The following is an 18,922-nucleotide window of genomic DNA, read 5'->3' as shown; positions in this document are numbered from 1 at the left end:
TTCACTGTTTTTATGCAACATTTTCCGGTTTCCCATCTGAGCGTCAACGAAGCGGAACATGTGAATGACAATGGCGTAACGCAAAACCCCACCTAATCACTAGACCGTCACGGTTAGCGCAACACGGGTTATTACTTTTGTGGTTTCGCGTAGTGCCACAAACGAAAGCGCCAAAGCAGCAAATAGATCAGCAACAACAACAACACTCCAATATTAAACCACTAAGCCGACAACACAAATTTGGAGCAGTGGCCATACGTATTTCGACTACAATCATCACTTTGAGTTCGATGGCTGATTGCTTTTGCGAAACTGCGATATGAACCTTAACTCAGATTTAGTTTGCGAAAAATATTGGAAACGACAAAACCAAAACGACACGGTTAAAATTTCATCTACGCCATCTGTTGCTCTGTCGCTGGCGACTACGATTTTTTCAGAAGCGACGCCAATATCAGCTGTTATTTGGCAAAAGAAGAATCGCCTTTGAGAAAGTTGAAGTTACAAATAATTTTCTCACACCTAAGCATGCAACTGTTTAGAGAAGAGAAAGAGCCATTTCTATCACATCATAGAAAGTATATTTACTCAGCCAATTGCGATGATTGTAGCGCCCTGCTCTATTCAAACTAATTATTTGCGTATAAACAGATGCATAAATAGTTTAACGATGCCACCGTGTTGTTGTTATTCCCAATGCGTTCATTATTCCATATTATTACTAAAAGCATTAACTATTCATGCTTCAGGAAGTTTCGGCTCATTTCTTCCTTCGTGTAGAGCAGCGGCTGTTCAAAAGCGATGATTTGGTGGCAAGAAACAACAAGAAGTTCTTAAGGTACTTTCTGCTTTTGTGCTTATACATATTACATTTTTTTTTTTTGTTTTTTTTTAGGGCTCATCGACTTACGTAGAAAATAAGTAATAACTCTAAAAGTATTAGTAGAAACTAAAACATTACAAGGAGAGGAAAACTAAGTAAACAATTTTTAAAACAATATTTCACAGCCAAAATAACGCGCACACACCTTGGTATTATCCTTTTCCCACGCACAATCATTCATTTATTTACGTATGTGTACAAATATTCTTTTTCTTTTGTGTTACTTGACGCACTTCAGCTGAATCTGCTGCAATTTCCTGCCAAAGTTTGGCCACTCTTCCGCTCACTTATGTTCAGCTACAAACACACACACAATCATAATGCAGGCGCACGTTGCCACAACTAGTTTCCGCTGTGCGCGTCCTTACACTGATTCGTTTTTCATTTACACGCCACGTTTCTCGGTCGCTTGCGATTTTGTCGCGTTTTCGCCAATATATTACCGACAGCAGCAACGTTCACGTGGAGACTGTTTTTGCAATGTAGAGTCGGGCATGTTTTATATCGAGACGAAATGAAACGACCAATCGACCAACTTAACAAGCAAACGATTGTCAAAAGCAGCCGAGTGCGCAAACAAGCGAGCATGCAAAAGATTTCGGCCAAAAAGGCAGTTAAGTTGTGAGGCTTCAGTTGCCACACTTTATTTAGTTGTGGCACTGCTTGATCGACGTGTAAGTTTTTCTCTTTCAACCGATAGCCAAAATGAGTATTCTCTTTATATTTACAACTTTTCATTCTAAATGAGTTGCATGCGCTCTGAACGGGCACACATTATTCTCACAACACATAATTCTCTCTACTTGTCTCTTACTCATTCGTTCGCCTAGTCGATAATGTGGTCGACCTTCGGCAATTTTTGTAGACTTTTCCAAATCGCTCTTGAGCCAGACGTTGCACCTACCGACTCCCTTCACGTCTTTTGGGATGTGTAGCGCGAATGTGCCATCGTTCTGTTCAAAGTACATTTCCTCTTTTTTGCCAGGCGGACAAGCATGCAGCCAGTCTGCACCGCTCAAGAATCAGTGCCAATATGTCAACACGTTCAAGAACATGTTGACATCTTCATAAGTGCTAAGACAGCCATAGAATTAGTTCCTTTACATGGCCACTTACAATTTATAAAGTCGTATGCATTGAACACTCACACAGTCACACACTCACACACACCTATACATATATACACTACACAGAATGTTGGCGTTTGACACTCATACCGGCTTTTCCCTGCTTGATACTTGATCCTGTTTCGGATGAGTGGGAAATCTCTACTTAGTGACAATTTATATACACGTAAAAATATATTTAGATATATATATGTATACTTATACTTTCACACGAACTATTAGACGTGGCAAGACACCGCCAATTTGCTGCCGACAAGTATTTTCTTTTTTCGATTTTTTTACTTTTCCCACACATTTCGTATACGAATATTAATACCTTTCACTTCATTTCCCATACGTCGTCCCCACCACACATTACTATTGCGTTAGTATTTGCATATAAATAAATCCAAATTTCCTTCCTAAACGAATGTATGTAAGTAATTTTCCACATTCGTTGATTGAGAGTGGCATATCGTGGCGCAAAAGTAACCTTGCGATGTCTTTTGGCTGTAATTTAAAAAAAAAATGAAAAACTTTGATTCTTCTTGTGGACTATTTTTATTTGGTTTTTTAATTATTTTACATCAAGTCGAGAATATGATGTCATGTAAATGGCCGCCGCCACAGTTGATTGCCATTTGAGCCCTTTTTATGGCATTTTCCATCACTTTGGCCAAAACTTCCGGCGATATGTCCTCACATTCATGACGGATATTGTCTTTAAGAGTTGCAAGAGTCTGAAGCTTGTTGAGATAAACCCGCGACTTCAAAAAGCCCCGCAAAAATAAGTCTGGAGCGGTCAAATCAGGCGGTCTTGCTGGCCAGTGCAAATCGCCAAAACGGGAGATTAGGCGCCCGGGAAATGCATCCTTTAGCATATCGGTTGTGGCACGTGCAGTGTATGCCGTTGCACCGTCCTGTCGGAACCACATGTTTTCCAATCTCAATTCATCAAGTTGCGGCAAAAAGAACTCGTTGATCATTGCTCTGTAGCGCTCACCATTCACAGTAACCGTTTGGCCCGCGACATCTTCGAAGAAAAAAGATCCGATGACACCTCCAGCGAAAACAGCATACCATACAGTGACTTTGAGCGGGTGTAATGGCTCTTCGTGGGTTACACGCGGATTTTCAGTGCCCCAGAAGCGTAAATTTTGCTTATTTACGTACCCGCTAAAATGGAAATGGGCCTCATCACGCATGATTATTTTTGATGAAAAATCATCATCCTCTTGGTGGTGATTAAGGATGTCTTGAGCGTATGTTAGACGCGATTGGCGGTCAGCAGCTAACAGCTGATGCACCGTCTGGACTTTGTACGGAAACATCTTCAAATCTTGTACCAAAATTCGCTGTAAAGACCGTCGACTGATACCCATTTGCGTGGCACGTCGTCTGGTCGATGTCGACGGCGCTTCCATGACATCCTCGGTTACAGCAGCAATATTCTCTGCATAACGGCTACTCCGGGGTCTGCCACGCCTGGCAGCATCTCGTGTCGTGCCAGTCTCTTCGAGGCGAGCGGCTTAACGTCGCAGTGTTTCACCAGTAGGCGTTGGATGGCGAGGAAATCTGCGACGAAATTCTCCGCCCTATTATTGTTTTAAAAATTTCCAGAAATAAGTACACATCTTCACAAAACTGAAATTAATTATTATGAAAACTAAAATCTATAGAAATAAAAAAGTATAAGATCAATGTTAATATATTTCAAATAACCAACTAAAATTTGTGGTGTTAGTCTATAACTTGGAGCTTAGTAATTTGTGCTGGATCCTCCTTTGATTATAACTTGTGGAAGTCGTCGAGGCATCGAATTGATTAAGTTTTTTATAATATTTTGATAAATTTTGGACCATTAACCATTAGTCGCTCTTCTAGGGCTTTGAGGGCTACCAAACTCTCTTCCTTTTTTGAAAACGGATTGTGAAAGTATTGGCCATACATTTTCGATTGGATTTAGGTCCGGGTTGAAGCCAGTCAATCTAAAATTGGAATTTTTTTCGATACCAAAAACTATTTTATGGCTCTAATTCATGTCTTAGTGCTGCATTTGGCTGCATTTTCATGCTGGCAAATCCACATCCAAAGAAGTATTGGGTCTGGGAATTAGTTTCCACCCTCGTTAAAGAAGTGTCGCTGCTGGTACTATTTTTGTGTTCGCTCTACTAACATATTGGTGATTTGAAGGTGTATATGTGAGGTTTCGTCCTTTTTTATTTGACGCCAAAAATGTCTACGTTCGTCCCGAAAAAACAGCATTTGAAGGAAGACATGCTTTATTATTACCTTTGAAAGAAAAGTGCAGCTGAAACGTGTCATATATAGTATTGATCAATATTTACGGTAATCATGTTCCATCAAATACAAGTTGTCAAGAGGGGTTTCGACGCTTCCAAAGTGGCAATTTTGACGTGGATGATAAAGATCGCGAAGGGGCACCGAAAAAATTCGAAGATACTCAACTACAACAATTATTGATATGTCTAAAGAGTTGGATGTTGACAGATCAACCGGCGGTAAACGTTTGCACGCGATGGGAAAGGTCCAAAAAGCAGGTAACTAGGTGCCACACCAAGTGAAGGAGGGGGATATCGAGAAACGTTTGGTGACGTGTGAGATGCTTCTTGAACGGCAGAAAAGTAAAAGGTCACTGGCGATCAAAATGGATCTATTATAATAACCCTAAGCTTCGAAAATGTTGGAGCTTGTCAGCTGAACCTAGTCGATCTACAGCGAAATAAAATATTGATGCTTCAAAGGTTATATTGTGCATCTGGTGGGATCAGAAGGGTGTCATATATTATGAAATCCTTAAACCATCTGAAACGATCACTGACGATCATTACCGACTGCAGCTAATGCGTTTGAATCGAGCTCTCAAAGAAAAGCGGCCGGAATGGGACGGTAGACATGACAAACTGATTTTGCTGCATGACAACGCCAGGCCACACGTTGCTAACTCGGTCCAGAAATATTGGGGGACTGAATTGCGAAATCCTGCCCCACACGCCGCATTCCACAGACATTGCACTTTCGGATTGCGGGAACAGTTGGATTTATTTAATTTTTAATAAAATATTAAAATACTCAAAAGCTTTTGTGATATTTTTTATAAAACATCTTCGAAGTGGCAGGGTATCAAGACTTCTGCTGTGCACTGTATGTAATTATATACTTATATACAAATATTTTAGGTGTGGAATTTGTAAAATTTAGTCTATTGATTTTATATAAATTAGAAAAAAGGTCGTAAAAAATTAGCGAAACTTTTATTTTGGGTATCTCCTTCCTTTTTGGCAATTCGAGTTTTATGAATTCGAAAGCATTAATTTAGGTTCTCACTCCAAAAATTACAGTTTGGGAACTGTGGTTTTGATGTTTATATCATTTATTCGTATTCTGAGTAGGTGGGTCACTCTATTTGCTGAGGTGCATACACATTTTCATTTTAACAGATGCAGGCAAAATAAAAGAAATTCCAGGAATAAAACAAAGCTATATTTGAAAAGGAATCTGACGTTTACAGACATTTATTATATGCGCTGCCCACCAAAAAAAAGAGATAAAAATAAGTGGTCGTTCAATAAAAAAAAATTAATTTGATTGAACTTTTGATTAAAATTTTCAGTTCTAGACAGAAAGAATCATCCCGGTAAAATTGTTTCATTGTTTTTATTCATTCATCGAATTCATCATTCATATGAACCCAATACCTCCTGACGCCAGCAATAAAAAACTCGAAATGTTTACCATAGAAATGGATATTAATTTAAAATTTCATCTGGTTCGCCATAGTTTAAAAGGCAATTATTGAATTAAATTCAAATTAAAATATATCACACTATAAATATTATTAAATGAAAGTTTTTTAAATGTTACTACTCTCAAATTATTATACCTGTTTCAAAAATCAATCAAAATCGCGTGGCAAAAATAAATCTATGACAGTGACAACAGATTTAGATAAACTTTAACTCATTGCCAACTAAATTCCATTAAGGTTGGTAAATAAATAACAGATTTAATTGAATATGATTGACAACACAAACAACCACACTATTGAAATCGACTAAAATAATAAAATAAATTTGCCGATATTTTCAACTTTTGTTGATGTCCATTTGTGTTTTAAGTTGTTCTAGATTTGTCGGCAATCGGATTCTCATCGGTTTGTCTAGTTAGCTTTGTGGTTAAATGTGTTTAGAAATGTAAACTTTTTTGGAAAAAAAATGCCCAAAACTGCATCGAAAATAATGAATACGACAATTCGTGTGTTGGATACGTATAAAACTTTGGATTTTACCGCACAAAAGTGATAAATGCATAATACGCATGCAAATGCCAAATATTTGTATGTATGCGCAACCAAACGTTTAGGTTTTTGCATAAAAATGTAATAGTATATGAAATTTCAGTTTCAGGCTGACGTAGGATATATGACACTTATCTGAGAAAACTAGATGTGATCTGCGAAAAGGGGGCTTAGGAGAGATTGTGAGATGCTCCTTCACATGGTGTAAACCAGAAAGTCATAAAGCTTAAAAGTTTACTCAAAATGAAGAAACAAAGAAATGGACGAAACGAATTTTTTACCTTTACCAGATATTTTCAATTATAGTTATTTAATTGAAATTTTATTGCTGTAAAGAATTTAGTAGCATTTTTATTTCTTTTATCGTAACGTTTGATAAACTAAACATTTTTTTGTCATTCCGTTCGAAGAGAAAATAAAAAGCACCGATGGTGTATCGATTCTTTAGCAGGCCAAATCAGTCATTATGATGATTTATTTTTCGCACTAATTTTTACCAAATATATGAGTGAAATCAAGAATGATCAGAGAATGCGTGACGTCACGTTTGCCAAGTTGTGCAGTGTTGCCAACCATGTGCTCTTCACAATAAATTTGTTTTTTTAAACCCAAATGCGAAAATTTTTAAGTTTGGTGTTTTTTCTTTTTGTTTTTAATTTAAAGCTACCGAAACTGTAAGTTAAAAAAAAATGTATTCTTAAACAAAAGAATGTTAAAAAAGGACACTCTGAGAAGATATTAGTGCTAATGCAAATTTGTTGATTCTTATAAAGTTTGATATTTTGAAAGTGCAAATTTAATTTTTTGCTCCTTTCAAGTTAATGTAAGAATATTAAATGTCTCTCAACTCTCACTCAACTCTTCTTAACATTGAAAACCTTGAATTTACTGAATGCGAATTAAAACCATATTAAATTGTTTCGTCCGGTCCTAAATCCTTATTGGGCAATAAGGCATCAAGAGGTGTATTGATAGTAAAAATAAGCAAAACACTACGAGAAAATACTGAAAAAACCATAACGACATTTTTACCTTATTATGTTACATAACCTCAAATATAGCAAAAAAGTCGTTCCCTTAACAAAAGAGTTTATTTTACCAAACCAAACTCATAAATTAACTTGTATATATCCATAACACATTCATTAAAGACAATTTGTCACGCATACAAAGTTCTTTAAGTGATTCAATAAAAATTTGGTGTTTTATTTTCTTTAAATGGGAATTTGAGTGCGTTTTTATATCCAAAACTAGGCAACACTGCAGTAACGAGAGAGAGATTTGACTGCTGAAAGCAGAAGAACACAAACAACAACTGCAATCGCGGGCAATGGGACCAGATGTTAAATAAAACTGAGTGCATTATTGAACTAATTTTTAAAAAATGTATATCTTACAAAATTATAAACATTACTTCTAATTAAAACAGGCTAGAAAATGTCATGAAGAAACAACTAAAACTCCGAGACTAAATAACAAAAACAAAAACCTAAATCAAGTTACGGAAATGGTAATCTGGCCACACTGGTGCTAAAACCACGTAACTCATTGTCAAATTCGCTGAGAGCAAAGTAACGGTACCACGATAGGCGCCATCTCATTATTCTTTCCATCATGGAGTGATATAACAGTACCAGTACAACTAGAAATAATATCTTTTTCCCCAATAATTTTCATGTATTTGCCATGTACAGGGTGGCTGATGAATTTTGCTACATTAAGAAACTCAAATAACTTTTTTTTTAGTATATGGAATTCATTTATTTTTTTTTTCAAGTTGAAGGTCATTAAATTTTATTAAATGTAGCTTAACTAGTTTTAAAAATAATTGAATTTAAATGCCCCCCATGCTCGTTGACACAAGTCCGGCATCTTAGTAAAAAGTTGTTCATTGCTGCTTTGAGAGTTGTGACAGGAATAGCCGCAATTGTTGCCCGAATGGATTGTTTTAATTCATCCAAATTTGTTGGCTTTGTTTTATAAACTTCTTGTTTACATAAACCCCACAAGAAAAAGTCAGGTGCAGTAAGGTCAGGCGACCTGGGGGGCCAACGAAATTCGGAGTTTTTTGAAATCAGTTTATTAGGAAATTTTCGTCGCAACTCTGTCATAACAGTCTGGGCTATGTGAGACGTTGCCCCATCTTGTTGAAACCACACAGAGTTGAAAGGAATTCTCTTTCGGCGTAGTTCTGGATAGAAAAATTTTTTCAGCATTTTCAAATAACGGTCTCCAGTAACCGTAACGGTGTGACCATTTTCTTCAAAAAAATAAGGCCCGACAATACAGCGTGAAGAAACCGCACACCATACTGTCACGCGAAGAGCATGCAATTCCGTCTCGTGGAGTATCTGTGGGTTAGAAGTACTCCATATTCGACAATTTGGTTTGTTCACATTGCCGTTTAAATCGAAATGGGCCTCATCAGACATGAAAAGGCAGTTTAACATGTTTTGGCCTTCTTCCACCATTTGCAGGATCTTCTGGCAAAATTCCAAGCGAATCGGCAAGTCTGCTGCATTCAGTTTGTTAACCATTTGAATTTTGTAAGGAAATAAGTCTAAATCTTTTTGCATTATTGTTTGCAAAGACTGTCGGCTGACACCAAGTTGAGCAGATAAGCTTCTTGTTGAAACTCTTGGATTGCTTTGTATAGCTGCAGCTACAGCAGCGATCGTTTCCTCCGTCCGAACTGGTGGGTTTCGATGATAAGGCCTTCTTGCGACTGTTCCTTGCTCAGCAAAATTATTCACCAGTCTCATTATGGTCCATCTGCTCGGAGGATCGCCGCCAAACATCCGCCTGTACTCTCTCTGTACCAAAACTACGGACTCCAGTGCGTGATAGCGGCGGACTATCCAAATTCTTGTTTGCGTGTCCCAGTTATCCATTTTAATAAATTTTAAAGATCAATCTGCAAATTGAAACAAAAATGGAACAGATAACTTAAAAAGAAAAAAAGTTATTCAATTTTTTTTTGGTAGCGGCTTTCATCAGCCACCCTGTATTTTTATTTTATATTTCATATGCATATGTAAATTCGTTTAATGTATGTGACTAATTAACTAGGACACATTTTTTTGCCAAAATTCGTTTTTATTCATCAACATAGTCCCCTTTTAGGGAGATACAATCATTCCAACGCTTTTCCAATCTTTCGCTACCGCCTTTGTAAAACGATTTTTCTTTGCCTTCAAAATAGGTCTCAGTTTCGGCGATTACTTCATCATTTGAGCCAAATAGTCGCTGGGGGCCAAATCTGGAGATACGGTGGATGGGGAAGCAATTCGAAGCCCAATTCGTTCAATTTTGCCATCGTTTTCATTGATTTGTGACACGGTGCATTGTCTTGGTGGAACAACACTTTTTTCCCAGTAACGCTATATAATAGTCGCTGTTGATGGTCTGCCCCTTCTGGAGATAGTCGATGAATATTATTCCATGCGCATCCCAAAATACAGACGCCATAATCTTGCCAGCCGACTGCTGCGTCTTTGATCGCTTTATGCGGCTTTCACCGGCTGCATGCCACTCAGCATACTGCCGATTTGACTCTGGAGTAAAATGGTGGATCCATGTTTCATCCATTGTGATATACCGACGCAAAAACTCCGACTTATTGCGCGTAAACATGTCCAAACAGCTCTTTGAATCATCGATTCGTTGTTGTTTTTGCTCCGGTGTGAGCAAACGCGGCACCCATTTGGAAAACACCTTTTTCATACCCAAATGTTCGTGTATTATGGTGTGTACACTGCCTGCTGATATCTTTAGAATGTCAGAAATCTCCCTCACTTTCGTATATGCATAATATTGGCAAAGCAAATTTTAGGTAAAATATTATATTTATAGTAAAGCATTTCACTTTGGAAGAGGCCTCGTAATAGGAGCAAAGTTAAAGCAATTTGATATGACTGTTATTGACTTCAATGGATATTAAAAATGTAAAGTTTTGTGAGGAACATTGAAGCCTATCTGTTCGAGAATTTCAGACCATTGACTGAACCACAAATAACACCAAAAACAAACATCAAAGATTATAGGGAAGAAACTTCAGATTTATCAGCATGCTTCGAGCCCTGTAGGATGGTAACGGATGAGAAAAATGAAAAAAATGTCATTAAAAACTCACACAGCACAAAGATACAAGAAAATGCAAATTCGGTGCAATAGTTGAGTGAAATTTTAATGAACTTCCATAAGTAGTGTTCTTCTCAAAAAAACGGCAAATTCACGACAATGAAGCTACTTCAAAAGGCCTTTAACTAAAGAACAAACTTATTTCTTGGCAGATGATGACTTCTTTACACTTAAATGAGAATAATTCTAAACTTAGAAGAACTTAAGAAGCGAAATTATCATTCTCACCACTAATACCTGAATTTAACTTAAATGTTTTATTGTCACTCTCTGAAATGCCTATCGTTTCACTTCCATTACCTTTTCGACACGAAAGGGTATCCAAACCATAAGGCAACAATCAAATTGCCACACGTTTGCACTTTCCGCCCATCAACAATCGTGAGCGGCAGAAGTGCCACATAAACAAAACAATTGTAGAAAATTAGGCGCGGCCGAACTGACAAGCAGCAAAGGTCATCTGTTTACGTAACCTCTGCAAAGGCTATTAGAATAACTACAGGTTTTAGTAGGTTGCTGAAATTCACAGCAAACATATTTCAAGTATTTCAGGTGGGTGGGCGCTTGCCCAGTTAAGCTATAGCTGCCATACAACTATGAGCCTACATACATTCATGTTTATTATTGTGGTTACTTCAAAGTATCAGGTTTAGCGTGAAAGCTCATAAAGGCCAACTAAAAATTGTGCTTATTTGCGAAGCACAGAAAATAACTTTCTGTTTGCGTGGAAATTTTTTGGCTAGCAGAGTTGAAGCGCATTTCCGGCGATTCGCTCATTTGCCACGTGGCAGCTACTAGGCTACAAAAATGCTGTTCTTTTTGGGTAATGTAAATATATATATATAAATATATATATATATGTGCGTGTATGTATGTAAAAATGTTAGTATGGTTAGTTTTATCAGTTTATTGCCATTTTTGGGGCGTTTTTGAATTTGCTTTGCTCGCGAAATTCACGACGCATGTATTTGGTTTATATGTTGATGCTATAGGCGTTGCCGTTGGTGTCATCGACACTGTGGTTGTTCTGCGGCTTTAATGGTTTTGTGGTGCGGCACAAGCATAGAAATGCTACTTAATATTATTTTTGTTTTAATATTTGGCTGACTGGCTTTAAGGAACTCCTTATTTGTTGTTGTTGTTTTTATGCGAAAACCACTTTCCACGCGCGTTTTCATGCACCGCAAAAATTTTTATGACAACGCATATTACTGTAATTTCTGTTGTAGCAGCATTATTGCTGTCCCCCCTCTCTCCGCATTCGCTGCTATCATCATCAAAGCGATTCTTGTAGTTGTATGCGAGGCGTGAAATATCTTTGCTGTTGAATTAATTCACCACTGACATCAGCGACACATATCAGTATGCCAATTTGCTGCTGCTGTGGCTGCTGGTGGTTTTTGTTACCCTGTCTGTCATGTATGCCTACTAAGGCGATTGGTAGCAACCATGCTAATGAGTCTGTTCTAGCTGCTGGTGGTGGGCGATATCATGCCATGTTTGGCTGTATATTCGTGTCAATTAGGGTGTCATTCTAGCAACACGAAGCTGCTTTTCGGCCTACAGCTCCTGTTAGCTGGTTACTGTTATTCTTCCACGATTTACAAAATACATATATTCCTATTATTTCCTACACTGTTCATTTTTGAGTTGGTATTTACTAGCAGTATATCGAAGCAGGTTTTGTGATAGCACAGATTCTCGTGGACCCCTATATTACTAACGCACTGCATACCTTTTACTTTCACAATAATTTACTCACTCTTCCCCCCTCTCTTCTTTTACCTTTCTTGGTCCTTACATTAATTCGATACTCGCTAATGAGCAACCACAAAGCTGTCATACATAACCGGCTATAAAGTGTCACACTTTATTTGGGACATTTGCATTTTGGGCCCTTCGCGGTTCATAAACACTTTAAATTTCAGATCTTTTTTCATGTATTGAAACTTTCTTTACTGCTCACCACAAATGTGATAATGAACCGTCCGTTCAACGCCTACAGAAATACAATCACATATTTAGTAGGTGACAGGTGAAAAGCTTTTCATTTAAGCGAAGAACATTTTCCAGGTACCGAGACTTTATGGGTTTTTTTTCATGTAGTTGAAATTGTCTTTTATCGCAAGTACGTGTGTACATATATCCATGCAGTACATATGTACGTATATTTTGTACATATTTTGTTCATTTGTAACACTATTTAAGTTATTTCTCTTTTCTGTTCTCTTTCGGAAAGAATTGGCAATGCGAGTCAGTCGATAAATAGAGCGAATAGTGGGTAGCTCCACGAGACATGCCAAAGCTAAGAGGTAAGTCGGATCTTCATCCATAGAAGATCATGATCGGTGTTTTGTGGGACTGAGATGGCATAGTGCACTGGGAAATGTTCGAAAAGAATGCCATGGTCAACAAGGAGCTTTAAATTGCCCGCTATACCGCAAGAATGAGGCTGTTCGACTTAAAATACCTGATCGACGTAGGCAAACCATATTCGTTCAAGATAATGTCAGACCCCATGTTACACAAGCCGTCAAAGCCGCACTCCAAAAGCTCGAATAGGAAGTCTTTCTGCATCTGCCGTATTCTCCGAACCTTGCACCGACCGAATACCATCACGCTCCGTGTCAAACCATATGGAAGGCCTTGCCTTTGGCCTTTTGGGGCGGAATGGCATTAATAAATTGGTCGAGAGGTGAGAAAAGATTGTTAACAGCAACGGCGAATATATAATTAATTTACTTATTGATATAATTATTATTTTTTGTTTAAGTAAAAGTCTTCGGTGAAAAGCTAAAAACTTATTCCCCAACCTAATAAATTGAAATAAAACAACGAAAACTCAAATTGCTTGCGCAATCTCTATTATTATTTTTTTTTTGTAGAACCATTCATTTATATTCTAAAGATTATACCTTTCGAGTTCAGAGAAAACGTAGATTCGAATATCGGTGAAACTCCAAAATGAAGAAAAATATTTTTCTAATAGCGGTCGTTCCTCGACAGGCAATGGCAAACGTCCGAGTGTATTTCTGGCATGAAAAAGTTATTCATAAAAACTATTTGCCGTTCGGAGTTGCCTTGAAACTGTAGGCCCCTCCATTTGTGTAACAACATCAAGACGCACACCACAAACAGGAGAAGGAGCTAGGCCAAACACCCAAAAAAGGGTGTATGCCCCAATTACATACTATATATATATAAGTAAAAATATTTATATGGAAAGGAGCTACATGGCCTCCGAAAGCTCCTCTCAAAAAAAAAACCACTATATCTCTGAAAACCAAACAGATATCATTATAGTATTTTTAAATCTAGTAATTATTCGAAGGAATGCAAAATAAATTTTTTTGAGCAAATGGCGGTTTCTAAAAATATATCGATTTTAGACCAAAATTTCGACCTTAAATTGTTTATAAAAAAATATTTATCGGTGATAAAAAATCTTCTATTAATTACTAAAAAATATATTTAAGAAGCTCGTGTTTAAATTTGAGACTAATCGGTTTAGCCGCTTTCGAGTAATGTTGGTCATCGTCTTTGAAAAAACCATTTTGAAAAACCGCATTTAAGCTCCGGCCTTGTACTTTTAAGCGCTCGGAAACGCCGTTTCGAAAATATTCACCGGGGCAATATTAAATTTTATGTGTGTATTCCTAAATATTGAGAATTCTATATTAACTGTATATAACGCCTCAATTTAATATGTGGGTACTATAAGTATGTACATACAACAATACTCGGGGAAAGATGTCACATCGTTTGCATTATGGATCGTATGGAATTAAAAGGATGAATTTATCAGCAAACAATAGCACATTTAATTCATGAAAGCTGCTATTTCCACCAACAGCTCAGCATAAGTTACACAAAGAGTGGCACCAACAACAATACATTTACCAGTGTAAATTCGTGACATTGTCACTGGTACTGGTGTTTCAACTGCAACGCTGCAAAAAAGTGATAAGTCCGAAAGTTCGTCAGTTTAAATATGCGCTTCCACTTTGTCTTAGCTTGACGCTTTTCGGCCAACTTTACGCTCGTTTCAATTTCTTTCACAAATGCTGTGCTCTCCCATTACGCAACGCGCTTTTAGAAAGTGCATAATTTTCAAATGAGCCAAAACACAAACAAAAAACGACCTTTGGTATTTTTCACTTTCGTCGTTGGCGTTGGCGCTAGCGTGATAATACACAGTCACACAGGCACATGAACACTTTAGCATCGCCACATTTCCGCTTCCGTTTTCATTCCACCTTTTTTGGCGAAATTTTCACTTAGTTGCTTCTTTATGTATATGTATGAGTATCATTTGCTATCTCATCAGTGTCGTATTGCTTGACACCCCGTAATTTCTGTCTAATTTGTTGCTGCCACTGCGTTTCGCAGTGTATGCAAGAAATGAAAGCAGCAGCGTGGAAGCAAGCTGTGAGAAACTGAATTTTTAAATGGAAAACTTACTATGAAATTTCAAGTACTCACCTACTACTTTTCTCTGTCACTATCTTACTTCCCTATGTTTCAAGACTCACGGCTCAACCTGGCGCTAGCAACCCAATTTATTTGTTTGTACGATTGTGAATTCTTTGCATTCTTTTGAACAAATCACTTCATTGTCGTAGTTTTTTGCAAGTGATAGTGATTTTGTATATTTAATAGGCTTAACGGATGAGCCGCACCCAAGCTAAATAGCGAGCGCGCAATTGTTGTGCTCCCCCTGCTTCACAGTGTCAGCAATTGAAATGCTCCACTATTTTTGCCACTTGCAACGTTTCTGGTTATTTGTGATTTGCGTATTTGCTTGTTACTGTTGAATGAGTTTGTTTGCCTTTTGTCGGAATTTCACGGTGTCTTTAACACGATTCCATTTATTCCATTCTGGCAGCTGACAATCGCCAAAAACCATTTCAGCTCCCACACCATTCAACCTGTACGCTCACATTGGCAGCTATTTTTCAAATTACAACAAATTTCAATAATACTGTATTTGAAATTAGACAACAGGAGCTGTGCTTTACCCGGCTAAGCTCTTTATTGTGCGAAGCGTTTGTCTGTGATTGAATGCAAGTTATTTTAGTTCTGAATTATAAACAAATACGTTAGTAAAATGTCATATTTCTCAAACTGACTTTTCCTGCTCATTCGAAATTATCTAAAATAGTTCAAATGCAGCCGGGGATTAACTTAAATTAATTTATTTGTATGCTCCTCACAAATTGCTGAATGAAATCCATAAAATTTTAACTGAGACTTATTTGTTTGTGACAGTTCAGTGATATTTTGGAGGAAACCTCTAAGAAGCTCAATTAAATGAAACTGAATCACGTTCAAAGCGAAAATGCGTAAAGAGAGCTATATTCGGTCGGGGCAGAACATCATAGGAGTATACCTATGCACATTTACAAAAAATTAATTTGGACTGACTGCTAAAATTTGATATCAAACAAACTCAGAGGCAATGGGGTTTACAACTTATAATATCGGACGGACGGAAATTTATCAAATCAAACAGTGGGCGAAGTTTTTATCCAAACCAAAAATTGTATTTACTACTGTGGGCAAAAAGTAAGGTGAATTTGGTTGTAAAATGAAAAATCTTTATTTATTCTTCTAAATCAATTTCATCTCCTTCAAAATAATCCCCTCTCGATGAAATACACTTATGCCAACGATTTTTCCAATCCCCGAAACATGCCAAATAGTCCATTTCAGGTATAGCCATCAGCACCTTCTTCGATTCAGCTTTTATCTCCTCAATGGACTGGAAACGCGTTCCCCGGAGTGGTCTCTTGAGTTTTGGTAATAGCCAGAAGTCACACGGAGCCAAATCAGGCGAATACGGTGGTTGCGGAACGATATGCGTGGAATTTTTGGCGAAATGGTCACGAAGAACGAGTGCAGTGTGAGACGTTGCATTATCGTGATGCAAAAACCAAGAGTTGTTGGCCCATAATTCTGGTCTTTTTAGACGAATTGCTTCACGTAAACGACGCATAACGCTCAAATAATACTCGTATTCCTTATTAACAGTTTGGCCAGGTGGAAGGAATTCATAGTGCACCACACCACGAAAATCGAAAAAAACTGTCATCATGACCTCTTTTCGGTCTGGCCTCGCCTTTAGCACGATATTCGCTTGATTGGTCGGTTGTTTCAGGGTCGTAAGCATAAATCCAAGTCTCATCTCCCGTAATGATGCATTTGAGCTTGTCCTGATAGTCTGAAAGCATTGTTTCACACACTTCAACGCGACGACTTTTTTCCAAGAAATTGAGAGTTTTCGGTACCAAACGAGATTTGACTTTTCGTAGGCCCAAATGGTCTTTCAAAATGATTTTCACAGATCCTTCTGATATTCCGATCATATCAGTAAGGTCTTTAACAGTCAACCGACGATTTTTGAGCACTAACTCCTTCACTTTATTGACGTGTTGGTCATCTGTTCACGTCGATGGTCGTCCGGAGCGCTCCAAGTCATCAACACGTTCTCGACCCTCTTTGAAGTCTTTGTACCACTTGTAAACATTTTTCTGCGACATGGTCGAATCACCAAATGCCTTCTGCAACATGCTAAAGGTTTCCGCAGCCGAAATTTCATTCCGCAAACAAAATTTGATGGCACTTCTCTGCTCAATCAAATCAGACATTGTAAAAATCGAAAAATGCACTCTTGGTCGTTTGGTAAACACACGCGTAAATATATTACTGATAATGACATTCACATGAAAGTTGGCCCAGATGTTATTAACAGTGCTGCCAACTCATGAAAAAAAAATAAGTTGAGCGAAATTTTAATCCCGCGAAGTTTGAGAAATAAATTCACCTTACTTTTTGCCCACAATCTTAACCCTGAATCACCAACCGGTTAGCGAATTCGACGTATTCCCGTCACACTACTACTACCTCGCTAACAGAGCTTTCATAAATAGTTAAATAGAAGTAATAACAACTTCTTTTAATTTAAAAATATACTTGTTTTTAGTTTGTAGGGTGTGAGACGAATGATTAGTGAGTAGGGAGCAGTACGTGTACCAAGTTTGGGTGAGCTTCTAACCAAAGGTGGGTGTGTCACTGTTTCAAAGCTTTTCCTCCGCTTTTGAGACGTCCTCCAAATCCTCAAACAATGGGGCTCCCAGGCATTTTAAATGCGTTTTTAATAATGCCGAACAAACGCACAATAGGTGTTCTAATGTTTCCTCAACATCCTCTCTGCATTTCCTGCATTTGTCCGTGTTAGCAATCCCTATCTTGTACGCATTCTGCAGTCCTTTCGCGGAAGCGTAAGTACGAATTGAGTCAGTTTTTTGTCGTTAGTTCTACACATGACTTTTGCTGTTTTGCATGTGATCAAATCAGTCCACTTAACTTCCACTCGCTTTTTCGAGTGGTCATCCATTTCGTTGTATATTGTATTTAGCGGTTTTGGTATGTCGTTCTCTTGTTCAAAAGGTAGTCTAACAGCACGTTTTGCTATCTCTTCTACTATTTCGTTCCCCATAATGCCTTTGTGACCAGGTACCCAGTAGATATGCAGCCTACTGTTTGCGGCTAGCCTTTCTATGACCTCCCTTAATAAAATATGAGCTTATTGCTTTTACTGCTGCTTAACTTTCTACGTCTAGAATATATTAATTGTAGAGTTCTTTCTTGTTCTAGTATAGGCTAGCTCCGCGGCTTTCCCCACAGCAAAAACTTCCGGTTGGAAAATATTGCTGTGGTCTGGCAGCTTGATTGGCTGCCTTATCTCTAGTTTTGAACAGTAAATACCCGCTCCCACTTCGTCTAAAGTTCTAGAGCCGTCTGCAGTTCTAGATGTGAAAAGTTCTATGGCCAGGCTTCATGCCTTTGTGCCATCCCTCCTCTCCAATCGTAGTGCGAAACTTCTCTCCCAATTAAAGTATCGAGTCATGTAGTCCGTGCAACCTGAGTTCCACTTTCCTATTGAGCTGTGACCGAAGGTTCCGCAGGTGAATATCCCAGCAGCCACTAACCTCCTCGCGGATTTCGCTGCCAGGTTTTCAGCCATAAGGTCAATAGGTGGCATGCTGAGTATCATTTCCAGCGCCGCCGTTGGAGTGGCTTTCATCGCTCCTGTTATGCATAGAGCATCGAGTCGTTGAATCCTTTCTAGTGGCGTTAAGTATGTCAGTTTTCTTGTCGCAGTCCACTATACTAAGGCCCAATACAGAAATATCGGTCTAACTACTGCCGTGTCAGAGAGGGTGATAGACCCCAAGTAACGCCCAGCATTCTTTTACATGCGTACAACGCATTACTGGCCTTTTTCACCCTCTCCTCAACGTTGTGCTTCCACAGAAATTTGCTGTCCAGTATTACTCTGAGTCACCTCGCATGATCTTTGAGAAGAAGTTCGTTGTTGCCTAGCTTCGGGAGGTTCCACGTCGGGACCGTGTACTTCCTGGTAAAAAGTACCATGTCTTTAGCCATAGCTTTTCCGGCGTTTTGGTTTGCTCC

General features: G+C 38.2%; 1 protein-coding gene across 3 annotated transcripts in view; it reads right to left on the bottom strand.

The window, feature by feature from the left end:
- LOC129238984 (uncharacterized) overlaps positions 1–1,335 on the bottom strand; it is a 166,228-nt gene extending 164,893 nt beyond the window's left edge. For 2 of the 3 annotated variants that reach the window (XM_054874236.1, XM_054874237.1), the window contains exon 1: positions 1,029–1,335. The gene's annotated coding sequence lies outside the window, so the exon portion shown is untranslated. The remainder of the gene's footprint in view (positions 1–1,028) is intronic. The other variant, XM_054874238.1, reaches the window with a different exon arrangement.
- Positions 1,336–18,922: the final 17,587 nt, after the last annotated feature.

This window comes from Anastrepha obliqua, chromosome 2 (genome assembly GCF_027943255.1).
Source record: "Anastrepha obliqua isolate idAnaObli1 chromosome 2, idAnaObli1_1.0, whole genome shotgun sequence".
Classification (NCBI taxonomy): domain Eukaryota; kingdom Metazoa; phylum Arthropoda; class Insecta; order Diptera; family Tephritidae; genus Anastrepha; species Anastrepha obliqua.
This window is presented reverse-complemented; position numbering and strand designations above follow the sequence as displayed.